We start from the raw sequence: 11,405 nt of genomic DNA, 5'->3' as shown, positions 1-11,405 counted from the left end.
CTCCGGGGCTGGGTCAGCAGCAGGAGGCCCAGGCCTGGGCCAGATCCCAAATCCACCATAATCTCAGCTGGGGACAGAGGGGGTGTGGGGAGCCCAGTTCTCCATCAGCCCATAGGGAGGTCTAGAGAACTTTCCTGAAAGGCACCTCAGGGTGTCACATAGGAGAATGCCTTGTCACTTTAGCAGCCACCACTCCAAAAACCAACCTGTGGGGGGAAGAGAGAGAAGGGTTAATTCTGTGATGCCATGGGCTCCCCCAACCTATGCTTCCTGCCCGCCCCTTGTGGTTCCCTGCCCTGGAGGGTGTGAGAACACAGAGTATTTGGACCTTACAAGTTACCCACCTGGTACCCCTGCAAAAAGAAATCTGTTCCTCTTCCTATCTTGCTCGATTCCCTAGGCTGGGACTAGATTTGGCCACCTGACCAGCTCAATTAGTAAACATTCAAAAAAGCTTGTGGAGCACTGGTGAATTCTCAGTAATGGGAACCAGCTGGCTCAACCCCTGCATAATACTGGCCAGTTTAACCGGAAGTCCTCCTTTAGGTCTGCCCTACAGACCTCATGCTACAGTTTCCTACCTCTTCAAGGAGAGCTTTCTCTGAGTGACCTCTCAGATTTCTCTTCCCAGTGCTCAGTCACCCCTGTGCCTTTCACCTGTCCTGTTGTTAGAGAAGTAGTCCCTGGCAAGCTGGCAAACTCTGCATGGCTCTCTGGGCTTGGCAGGAGGAAAGGAAGTAAGGCTTCCCCCAGCCACAGAAACTCTGACACAGCAGGCCTGGCGGGTCGGGCCTTTGTGAGAGGATAAAAGAGGCAGCGATGCCCATCCTAGCCAGAGACACAGAGAATGGGGATAATCCCTCAGCCCAGCGAGAGCCAGGTCTCTGGACCCGCAGGCCAGGATGATGGGGACAGCGGGAGCTGGTCCCTCCCCCAGTGAGATGTGTCTGGGAAGTTGCATGTCTGAGCCTTAGAGCCTAACCTGGGAGTCAGAGGAGGAAAACCCCATTTTGCACTCATCCAAACTCACAGGGCCACACACTTCTGCTCTGATGCCTCCCAATGTACCCTCACAACAGAGGTCTACTACACATTGCCCCACACACTTTCACAAACACACATTCCAAAGCCCCCACAGGTACCTGAGGCATCCCTGTGGGGAAACAGTGAGCCTTCAGATTTGTAGCACAGGAACCTACACCTACAGAGAAGCTCCACTGACTGTGTGCTTCTAGACTTGTCACTTAACCTCTCTGAGCCTCAGTGTCCTCATCTATAAAGTGGGGATAAGTGTCAATTTCACAGGCCTGCTCTGAGTCAGGTAAGCTCTGGCATACAAAGGAGAAACCTGAAACACTGGCGTGGGGGTGCCTCCCCTACCTCTGTCCCAATCCTTTCACCTCTGGGCTCCCCACCTCTCAGCCTGGCCCCAGTCAAGCCCACCTGCAGGGGAGATAAATCATTATCCCTCAGGGGAGTTCAGCACCTCCCTCCTCAGCCTCTCCCACTGGCTTTGAAGGCCAGACACACTCAAGTGGTTAAGCTGCCTGTGAGAAGTGTTTACACGAGGTTGATAGATCCCACCTGGTGCTGCGGCCAGAGCCAGCGGAGATGCCCCCAGCCACCCCCAAATGCCCCATCAACTGCCAGCCCCTACACACCCCTCCAGTACTCCCTGCATGACCCACCAAAGTTTCCCATCATCCCCATCCCCCAACACATAATTCCATCACCCACAAATTGTGGACATCCAGCCAAGTTTCTTAAACTGGGATCTCTGGCCTCAAAGATATAGCCTCAGAGGTTTATCTGACATGGTGTTTTAAGGGCATAAACTTCAGAGACAGACTGCCTGGCTTTGAATGTTGGTCCTGCTATTAGCTCTATTTTCTATGACCAAGGCTTCATTTTGTGCCTACATTCCAACGGTCATCTAAAAGCAATAGATATATTTTCTGCATCATCTGGTTATAGCCTTAATACTGAGAATTGATAGGCAATTTCCATATTTGCATTTATCTTTATGATTGATCGCCTTGCCATCTAAGTGATCATTCAAAATGACAGGGTTTGCCTTTAAATACAGTGCTTCTCAAACTGAGGTCTGAGGACTCCTGGAAGATACATTTTCAGGGATTGGTAAGTCCTAACATTTGACTAGCACTGGGGAAGAAAATCCATCAGGCAAACCTGGTGTCAAGCCCTGGGACTGTGAAGCTTTCATCTCACCATGTGATCAGTTTCCCTGGGGCCCTTGGAGCAGAAAGGTTTCCTATTCATCTTGCTCCCCTCATGCCCATTGGGTATGGTACCTGGCACACTGGGGGTTAGGGCTCAGCAAATATTGAATCCCATCCTTTCCCTCTCCCCTCACCCCCTGTAATTCCAGTTCTTAGCTTTCAGCACTGCCCATGTTCGCTTGGTCCTTGCCAGCAAACATTTTCTGATCCCCTCCCACCTGAATCTCCAAGGAAGCACAATCTCAGCTGGAAAAGGAGAAGGAGGATCCAGATCTGAATTCCACTGCACTGGCCTCCCTTACATCTGGGATGGGAAAGACTTCAAATAATAAAACATATAGAAGCAACTCTGAGGAGCTAAGGGTTCATCTCTTGCACCAGGGGGTGCAAGCAACAACTCTGGGTGAAGCTGGATGCAGAAGGGGCAAACTGGGGGGCAAATGTCCCATCTAAAGGAGACATGTGCTAGTCAACTCCAGCTGACTGTTGGCAGGCAGAAAGATCAGCTCGATATTGCCAGATCTCCTGGGTTTTTAGAAAGAAAAGTTGAAAATTCAGAATTTTATGGGATATCTGACTTTAGATGCGGGACAGATCTCGGACTAGGAACCCTACAGTACCAAGACCCCAGAGGCAACATCTCCCCCAGCTAGTCCCTGCCTGTCCCCCTCCCAGTACAAGGGTTAGGGCTGAAAGAAGGGATAGGAGCTGAGGCCTTTCTTTTAAATAGCCTGCCTCATTTCTCACTTGCTGCCGTCGAGTCGGACCCAACTCATACTGCCCCTCCTTAGGTTTCCGATGCAGTAGCACGACGGGAGTAGATTGCCTAACCTCCCTTCTGAGGAGTGGCTGGTGGGTTTGAACTGCCAGCCTTCTAGTTAGCAGTCAGATGCCTAGGCACTATGCCACCAGAGCTCCCAAGAGAGTGAGAAGGCCCTCCTTTCTATTGCTCCAGGTCTGATTTCTTTGGGCCTTAGACTATATGGCACAGGCAATTCATTTTTCGAGGCCCATGATCCTGCACAGATAGAATCGGGACTGGGAACTGGTGGCAGAAATCAAGGCCTTAGGCATCCATGAGGATAACGAAGGGTGAGAGATTCACGTTCACTAGGTGCCTCACAACTGCCAGGTGCTAGGCCCTCACTCACTCCTCCCAACTCTTGGAGGAGGGTAGAATCATTCCCATTTACAGAGGGAGAAACCTAGGGGTGAGAGGGCCAAGATCTTGAGGTTATAGACCTAGTCAGGCAGGGCCAGTGGGTTTGCTTCCCAGGAAGAGTAAGTAGGCAAGGAGCTGGGGGGTGTGGGATGTGGGGGTGTGACTGGCTTTAGGGAACAGACCCATGGAGGTGGGCAAGGAGTAGACATAGAGGCAGAGCTAGAGAGGTAGACCAGGAGCAGGCCCCGCATACTAGGTGGTCGGGAGGGGGAGGGCACAAGGGGGAGGGGCGACCCACACACCTGGGGGTGAACCTGAGGGCGGGGCCTCAGTCCCAGCACCCGGCTGGAGTAACTTTCACCTCTGGCCCTCAACACTATCAGGATAAATTGGTATTTCGTCCCTGGCTGGATATGGACCCCAAAATGTAAACCATCCCGATAGTTTCTCATTAGCCCTTCCCAGCACCGGCTACAGGCTGGAGAGATTTGACCACCGAGTGGCGGGCGGCGGGCGGCCATGGGCAGAATTGCTGGGCGGTGGGGCCGGATCAAGTACGCGCCCGCTTGACCTGAAGGGATTAGCTTGTCCGACAGAGCCAAGCCAGGTGCTGGGGCGCCCCCACCCCCAACACCAAGGGCAGTGCAGAAAGGTTTCTTCATTGCCCTTGGTCACCAAACGCGCAAATTCTTCTTACCTCCCCACTCTCCGGGAGAGGCTCAACAGGTGCCGGGTGGGAGGGGTGGCGGACCTGAATTTCCCCTGGATACCTCACCCCACGACCCAAGACAGCCCCCCAGGTCACGAAAGGGCCCCTAGTCCCAATCGCCCAGAATCCGTCCTTGCCTTCCAAGAGTAGTACGGGAGCCCCGAGCCAGCACAACCCCTACCTCTCTGCAACCGAGCAATCCGGTCTGTTCCCGAGCGTCCCAAGCCTCGGGCCAGGGGGCTGCGCCACCTCGCAGCGCTCCCGGGGCCGCCGCGCACTCCTCATGCCACGTCGGACCCGGGCCCGGGCTGCGGGACTTGGGTAGGGAAACGAGGGGCCGTGGGACCAAGAATCAAGAGCTTCTGGAATGAGAAGGGGGTGAATTGGGCTGGTGGACTTGGGGAATTCAGAGCTGCTAGTGGGGACGATGGCCGGGGACTGTGGGGTTGCGGATCCCCGGCGGCAAAGGAAAGAGGGCTGCCGGCTAGCTTGAGGGATGATGGGAGCCGCAGTACCTGCGAGAAGGGGGTCCAGAAGGTGCCTTTTCCCGCCTTCGCTGACGCGAAAGCAGTTGGACTATCCTTCCTCTCTCTGTCTCCCAGTGCACTCAGCTCTGCCAAGCCCCGACGGGAGGGCCCGAGGCACCCCAGGTCACAGGAAAGGGGGCGCTAGGGAGGAGAACGGGGCAGCTAAGAGGGTACTCACCTCTGCGCTGCCAGCCGCGGCCGGGGCAGGTCCGGGAGCGGCAAGGGCGCGGCCCTCTCACCCGCCCGCAGCAGGACTTTCCTGGGCGCCCCGCTTGCCTGCGCTCCGCCCGCCCGTTCCCAAGTTGCTCAATCTGCGGGAGGCTCACGCCCTCCGGGGCCGGCGCCCCACCCGGCGCATCGGTCCTCTGGGGCGGCCGGGTCTGGCTCTCGCGGTCCGCAGCACGAGTCGCAATGTCTGAGTCTGGCTGTCCGGACCCAGCTCTCCGCCCAGCTCTCCGTGCTCTCCGTGCTCTCCGTCGCGCCTCCGCTGGGCCAGAGCTCTCGGCCGAGAGAGGGGCCAGTCCACCGCTCGCACGAGGGAGGGAATCCCCCTCTTTCCAGTCCCACCCCCGAGCCGGCCCCCCTCTCTGGGATCCGCAGCAAAAAACGGACTGGAGCGTCGGGCCCGGGAGTCCGCAGCCCCCTCCCGCACGTCTGTGCCCGCAGCCTGGGCGCTGCGCTCCGAAACCTAGGCTGGCCGCTCCATACGTCCTCAGGGCGCTAGGGCAGGCCCTCCTCTGCCTTGTTTTCCCGCACTCCGCGGGTTTGCTCAGCACATCTTGGGGTCTGAACAGGGCCGAGGGCCCTCGTGAAACCTCAGTTTCCTCACCAGGAACCTGAGAAGTGACAAGGAATGGGCTCAGCATTTCTTGTAGTCCAGGCCAAGCCCTCCACCCCTTCGGGATCAAGTCTTGCTCCCATTTTCCCAACACTTGAGGCTCTTTTGAGGCTCTAAGATCCCAGGCACACGGCTGAGGACACCTCCAAAGGCAGCTGAAGCAGGGGAGTGAGGGGAATTTTGGAATAAAACCTGGATTCAAATCCCTGCTCTACCAATTACCAGCTGTGTGGCCCTGCCTGAGTTACTTAATCTCTCTGTTCTTCAGGGTCCTCATCTGGTTTGAGGGTTTGGTGAGATGAAGAATGCAAGTGCTTGATAAATGGTAGAGGCTCCATTATTTGTAGAATGAGTCTCAAAGGGTGCAGACACCTGCAGTGACCCAGATGATGTTGAAGTTAAGCCTGAAGGAAGGAGAGAGTCAGGGAGACCTAGAATCTTAGGGTGGCAAACAGCTGTTATCTATCTTCACTTCAGCCTGAGTAAAGGAAACTGGTCTAAACTGTCGGTAGCAGGAGTTAAGTTAGAGCAGAAAAGATGTCTTGATGGGGGGGGGGGGCGGTGTATAATCAAGACAGGCTGTAGAGGCTCCTCAGGAGAGGAGGGGAGAGCTCTATTGAGACAGGGGCTGGGGGTCTTTCACAGCAACAGGGGAATGGATGGAATGACTCCTGGCATGTTCTGGTGGGTGGCTAGAGAAAGTGGAACAGTTGGGCCCCAAATGCCCAGTGTCTGGGCTTATTCAGCCAGAGGGTTGCCAAGTTTGGAGGAAGCAAACAGCCATTTCCAAGTGGATCCTGGGCCCCCTCCAGCCCCTTCCCTCTTTCCTCTGCCCCAGCCTTCCCTGTGTCTCACCAGCCTCTGGCTCTGCTCAGTGCCTAATCAAACAGCCTGAAATGCCGAAAACTCAATGTTTATTTTATTTTATTTTTTTTTACACACTTGCATAACTCCCTGAAAAGCCACGCCAGGCGTTTGGGCTTTTTGTTTGGTTTTATTTTGTTGCATTTAGGAAAAAAGAGAGAGAGAAGAAGGAATAACACAAACCACCCAGCCCTAGAAGCTGTCTTAGGTCAGGCAGTGGGCTCGGGTTTCCTGCCCGAGGAAAAGGCTGTGGGAGTTGGGGGGGGGGGCTCTCTACAAGGCTCAGGAATGAGTGTGAAAGGGAAGAAAGCCACCTGGGTCAGAGCAGATAATGAATTAGAACCATGTGACAAAAATGGGTGACTAATAAAGAGCATTACTTAGGCACCTAATATATGTCCAGCCCTATGCTAGGCACTTTGCACACATTGTTATTTATTTCATAACCATTTTATTAGCTTTTCTTTCTTTTCCTTTTTGTCTTTCTTTTAGAAATGTGAATTCTGAGCCTCAGAGAGGTCAAATAAGTTGCTTAGAGACATGTGACCTATAAGTGGCTAGCCCAGTTCCAGTTATACCAAACAACTGGTTGGTTCCCCCTGGTAGTTTTCTCTTGAAAAAGCTGTGTTGCCGAGTTTCCGTATGCTGTTCATTCTGCTGCTGCTGTTGTTGTTAGTTGTTCTCAAGCAGGCCCCCAATCAAGGTGACCCCATGTGTTACAGAACAGAACTGCTCCATTGAGTTTCCTTGCCTGTAATCTTTACGGAACCAGTTTGCTAGGTCTTTCTTCTGTGGAGCTGCTACATGGGTTTGAACAGCCAACCTTTAGGTTAGCCACTGATTGCAAACCACTTGCACCACACAGGCTCCTTGCATTCTGCATAGAAATTTCTTTTTCTCTGACCCTTCTTTGGTCATCTTTCAAATCACCCACATGAAACTTTTCCCAGCCACCTCCCAGGTCAGCCTCTGTTGTTGTCGTTGTTAAGTGCCGTCGAGTCGTTTCCAACTCATAGCGACCCCATGCACAGCAGAACGAAACACTGCCCGATCCTGCGCCAGCCCCACAATCCCTGCTATACTCGAGCCCATCATCGCAGCCACTGTATCAATCCATCTCCCTGAAGGCCTCCCCCTCTTTCGTCAACCCTCCACCCTACCAAGCATGACATCCTTCTCCAGGGAATGGTCCCTTCTTACAACATGACCAAAATAGGTGAGATGAAGTCTGGCCATTCTTGCTTCCAAGGAGCATTCTGGCTGCACTTCCTCCAGGACAGATCTGTTCGTTCTTTTAGCAGTCCACGGTACTTTCAGCATTCTTCGCCAGCACCACAACTCAAAAGCATCAACTCTTCTTAGGTCTTCCCTATTCATTGTCCAGCTCTCACATGCATACCAGGCGATTGGAAATATCATGGCTTGTGTCAGGCGCACCTTAGTCCTCAAGGAGATATCCTTGCTCCTCAGCACTTGAAACAGTTCCTTCGCAGTTGACTTCCCCAATACTACACGTTGTCTAATGTCCTGACTGCTGCTTCTGTTGGCATCGATTGTAGAACCAAGCAACATGAATTCCTTGACAACCTCAATCTTCTCTCCATTGATTGTGATGCTGCTCATTGGTCCAGTTGTGAGGATTTTTGTTTTCTTTATGTTGAGATGTAATCCATACTGCAGACTGTATTCTTCAACCTTCATCAGTAGGTGCCTTAAGTCATCCTCTCTAGACATGTGTAAACCTACACATCCCTTATCCCTGTCCTGTGATCATCTTCCCCACTGCACTGTGAGCTCCCAATGGGCAGGGACTGTGTCTGATTCAACCTTATGGCCCCAGTACCCAGCATGGTCCCTATCATCAAGAACATGCTTAATGTTTGGGGAACTGAGCCCCCAGATGTCCGGGGCTGCAATCAACCTTCCTTCAGAGGAGTGGCTGGTGGGTTTGAACCACCAGCCTTCTGGTTAGCAGTCAAATGCCTTAGACACTACCCCACCAGAGCTCCCTTTGTCCTGCAAGCTTATTAAAATGATGTCTCAGGTCACTGTCACCACTCACCCAGACCAGGATCATCATTCTCATTGGAAGACTGTGGTGGTTATGTTTTTTGTGTCAATTTGACTAGGCCTGGTTGAGTGGCTGGGCAGCTGGATGTAGTATCCCCATGATAAGACTGACAATCAACTCCATGGTGGAATCTACTGTGAGCAGCTGAGTAGCTGCCTTTAGGTATGTGGTCTGCTTCCCGTATATGAGCAGCAGCTTTGGAACTGGTCTCTAGCTTATGGCACGCTTGAACCCTGCATGTAGCCATGTCGTTGTTCAGTAGCCTGCCATGCTCTGCCGACCTGGGGACTTACAATGCACTTAAATTAATGGCCTGCCGTGTGGTTTGGTAACATCAGGACTATGCCTTTTTAGTTGTCAACCATGAGCTTTTCACCCTCAGCAGCCAGCAGCTGTCTAAGTAAAGAAAAGCCTCTAGCTTCAGTGGGCCGGGAGCAGGAGGCAGAGCTGAAGCCCAAAGTTGAGGGGTGTTCTGGTTACCTAGTGCTGCTCTGACATGAAATATACCACAAATGGGATGGTCTTAACAAACAGGAGTTTATTCTTACAATTTGGAGGCTTTAAGTCCAAGTTTAAAGTGCTAGGCTCTAGGGGCTGGGTGAAAGCCCCTCAACCTTGGGGTCCAGCTCTGCCTCCTGCTCCTGGCCCACTGGAGCTAGAGGCATTTCTTCACTCGGACAACTGCTGGCTGCTGAGGCTGAGAAGCCCCAAGGTTGATAAGTCAAAAGGCACAGTCCCAGTGTTACCAAACCACAAGGCAGGCCATTAACTTAAGTCCATTGTAAGTTCCAAGGTCGACAGAGCATGGCAGGCTGCTGAGCAACGACATAGCTACATGCAGGGTCCAAGCATGCCAAAGGCTAGGGACCATTCTCAAAGCTTCTCCTTAAATATGGGAAGCAGACCATATCCCAAAGGCAGCTACTCAGCTGCTCCCAGTAGATTCCACCATGGAGCTGATTACCAGTCTTATCATGGGGAATACTACATTCAGCTGCCCAGCCACTCAACCAGGCCTAGCCAAGTTGACACACAAACATAACGACCACAAGGGGCTTTCACCCAACCTGTAGAGCCTGGCACTTTGAACTTGCACTTAAAGCCTCCAAACTGTAAGATAATAAACTCCTGTTTGTTAAGGACCCCCCATTTATGGTATATATTCTTGTCAGAGCAGCACTAGGTAACCAGAACAAAGACCCAAAGTCAGTGGGCTCAGGCCAGGATAGTTCTTAGAGATTTACAAAGTTCCTCATATTCATGTTGCTCTTTACCAGACATGAACTATTTTACCACTTATATTGTCACTGTACCAGGATACTTTCAGCTGCACATTATAGAAGGCCAACAGAAAATGGTTTGGACAATAAGGTGATTTATTATCTTGTGTATCAAGAAGGGCTGAGGTAGGAATGATCTAGCAGCTCAACAACCCTATGAAAAGCCAGGTTCTCTCTTATCTTCTCATTCTACCATCTTCAGTGTGTTGGTCAGTTACTGTACTCATGATCCCAAGATGGCTGCAGCAGCTCCAGGCACACCAAGTTTAGGAACAAATCCAGCCATCTCTTTTTAAGAGTTAATTGGATCACTAAAGACTTAAATGTGAAACCTAAAACTATAAAGTTCATGAAAGAAAAAAATAGGGGCAAATTTAGAAGCCCTAATTTATGGCATAAATAGACTATCAAGCATAACCCAAAATGCACAGACAGCAGAAGATAAACTAGATAATTGGGACCTTCTAAAAATTAAATTTTTATGTGCTTCCAAAGACTTCTCCAAAAGACTCAAAAGAAAACCTATAGATTTGGAAAATAATATTTGGCAATGACATATCTGACAAAGGACTTATCTCTAAAATTTATAGAAAATTCCAACACCTCAACAACAAAAAGACAAATAATCCAATTAAAAAATGGGCAGAAGACATGGATTGACACTTCACCAAGGAGGATATTCAGGCAGCCAACAAACACATGAAGAAATGTTCATAGTCATTAGCCATTAGAGAGATCCAAATCAAAACAACAATGAGATACCATTTTTCTCCAGAACTAGTAGCAAAGTTCAACAAGACAGAAAATAACAAATGCTGGCAAGGATGTGGAGAGATTGGGACTCTCATACACTGCTGGTGGAACTGTAAAATGATACAACCACTGTGGAAAGCAGTATGGCAATTCCTTAAAAAGTTGCAATTAGAAATACCATTTGACCCAGCAATTCCATTTCTAGGTATATATCCTAAAGAAGTGAGAGCCAGGACAAGAACAGATATATGCACACCCATGTTCATCAAAGCACTATTTACAATAGCCAAAAGATGGAAACAACCTAGGTGCCCATCAACAGAATGGATAGCAAACTATGGTACACACACACAATGGAATACTATGCAACCATAAAGAACAACGTAGAATCTGCAAAACACTGCATAACGTGGATGAACTTGGAGGACATTATGCTGAGTGAAATAAGTCAATCACAAAAGGACAAATATTGTATTAGTCCGTTATTGTAAAAAGTCAAGGAAACGTTTATATACGGAAGGAAATTTTCTTTGTTGCTTACCAAGGGAGAGAACACTGCTAGATAGGTAGAGACAAGTGTTGATTTGGGTGAAGAGAAGGGCAATGTACCAAATGTAAGTGATCAACAAGGTGGCATTGAGGAAGAAGAAGACATAGAGAGGTGCATGGGAGGTACAGAAAAAAAGATGAACCCTTTTGCATGTACAGTACTGCATTGCCAGTGATGCCAAACATGGATATACAGGTGGATAGATGGGTGGACAGGCTGAATGATTAGATATGTCTATGCAGGTGGGACTGTGCCCATGACTATGTATAGGGTTGGCAGACAATGTTTCTACAGAACATTGGTATGTTCTGTAAGAATTTCCAGGTATATAGTAGAGCTGACAAGGCACAAGGTTGTAGTCACTTCTTGGCAACAGCCAGCTACCCAGAGGGAGCAAGTAGTTGGACCTGT

This window comes from Orycteropus afer, unplaced genomic scaffold (assembly GCF_000298275.1).
Source record: "Orycteropus afer afer isolate SDZICR_OR568_19922 unplaced genomic scaffold, OryAfe1.0 scaffold00192, whole genome shotgun sequence".
In the NCBI taxonomy this organism is placed as follows: domain Eukaryota; kingdom Metazoa; phylum Chordata; class Mammalia; order Tubulidentata; family Orycteropodidae; genus Orycteropus; species Orycteropus afer.
The sequence above is the reverse complement of the archived record's forward strand: the minus strand, read 5'-3'. Positions refer to the sequence as shown.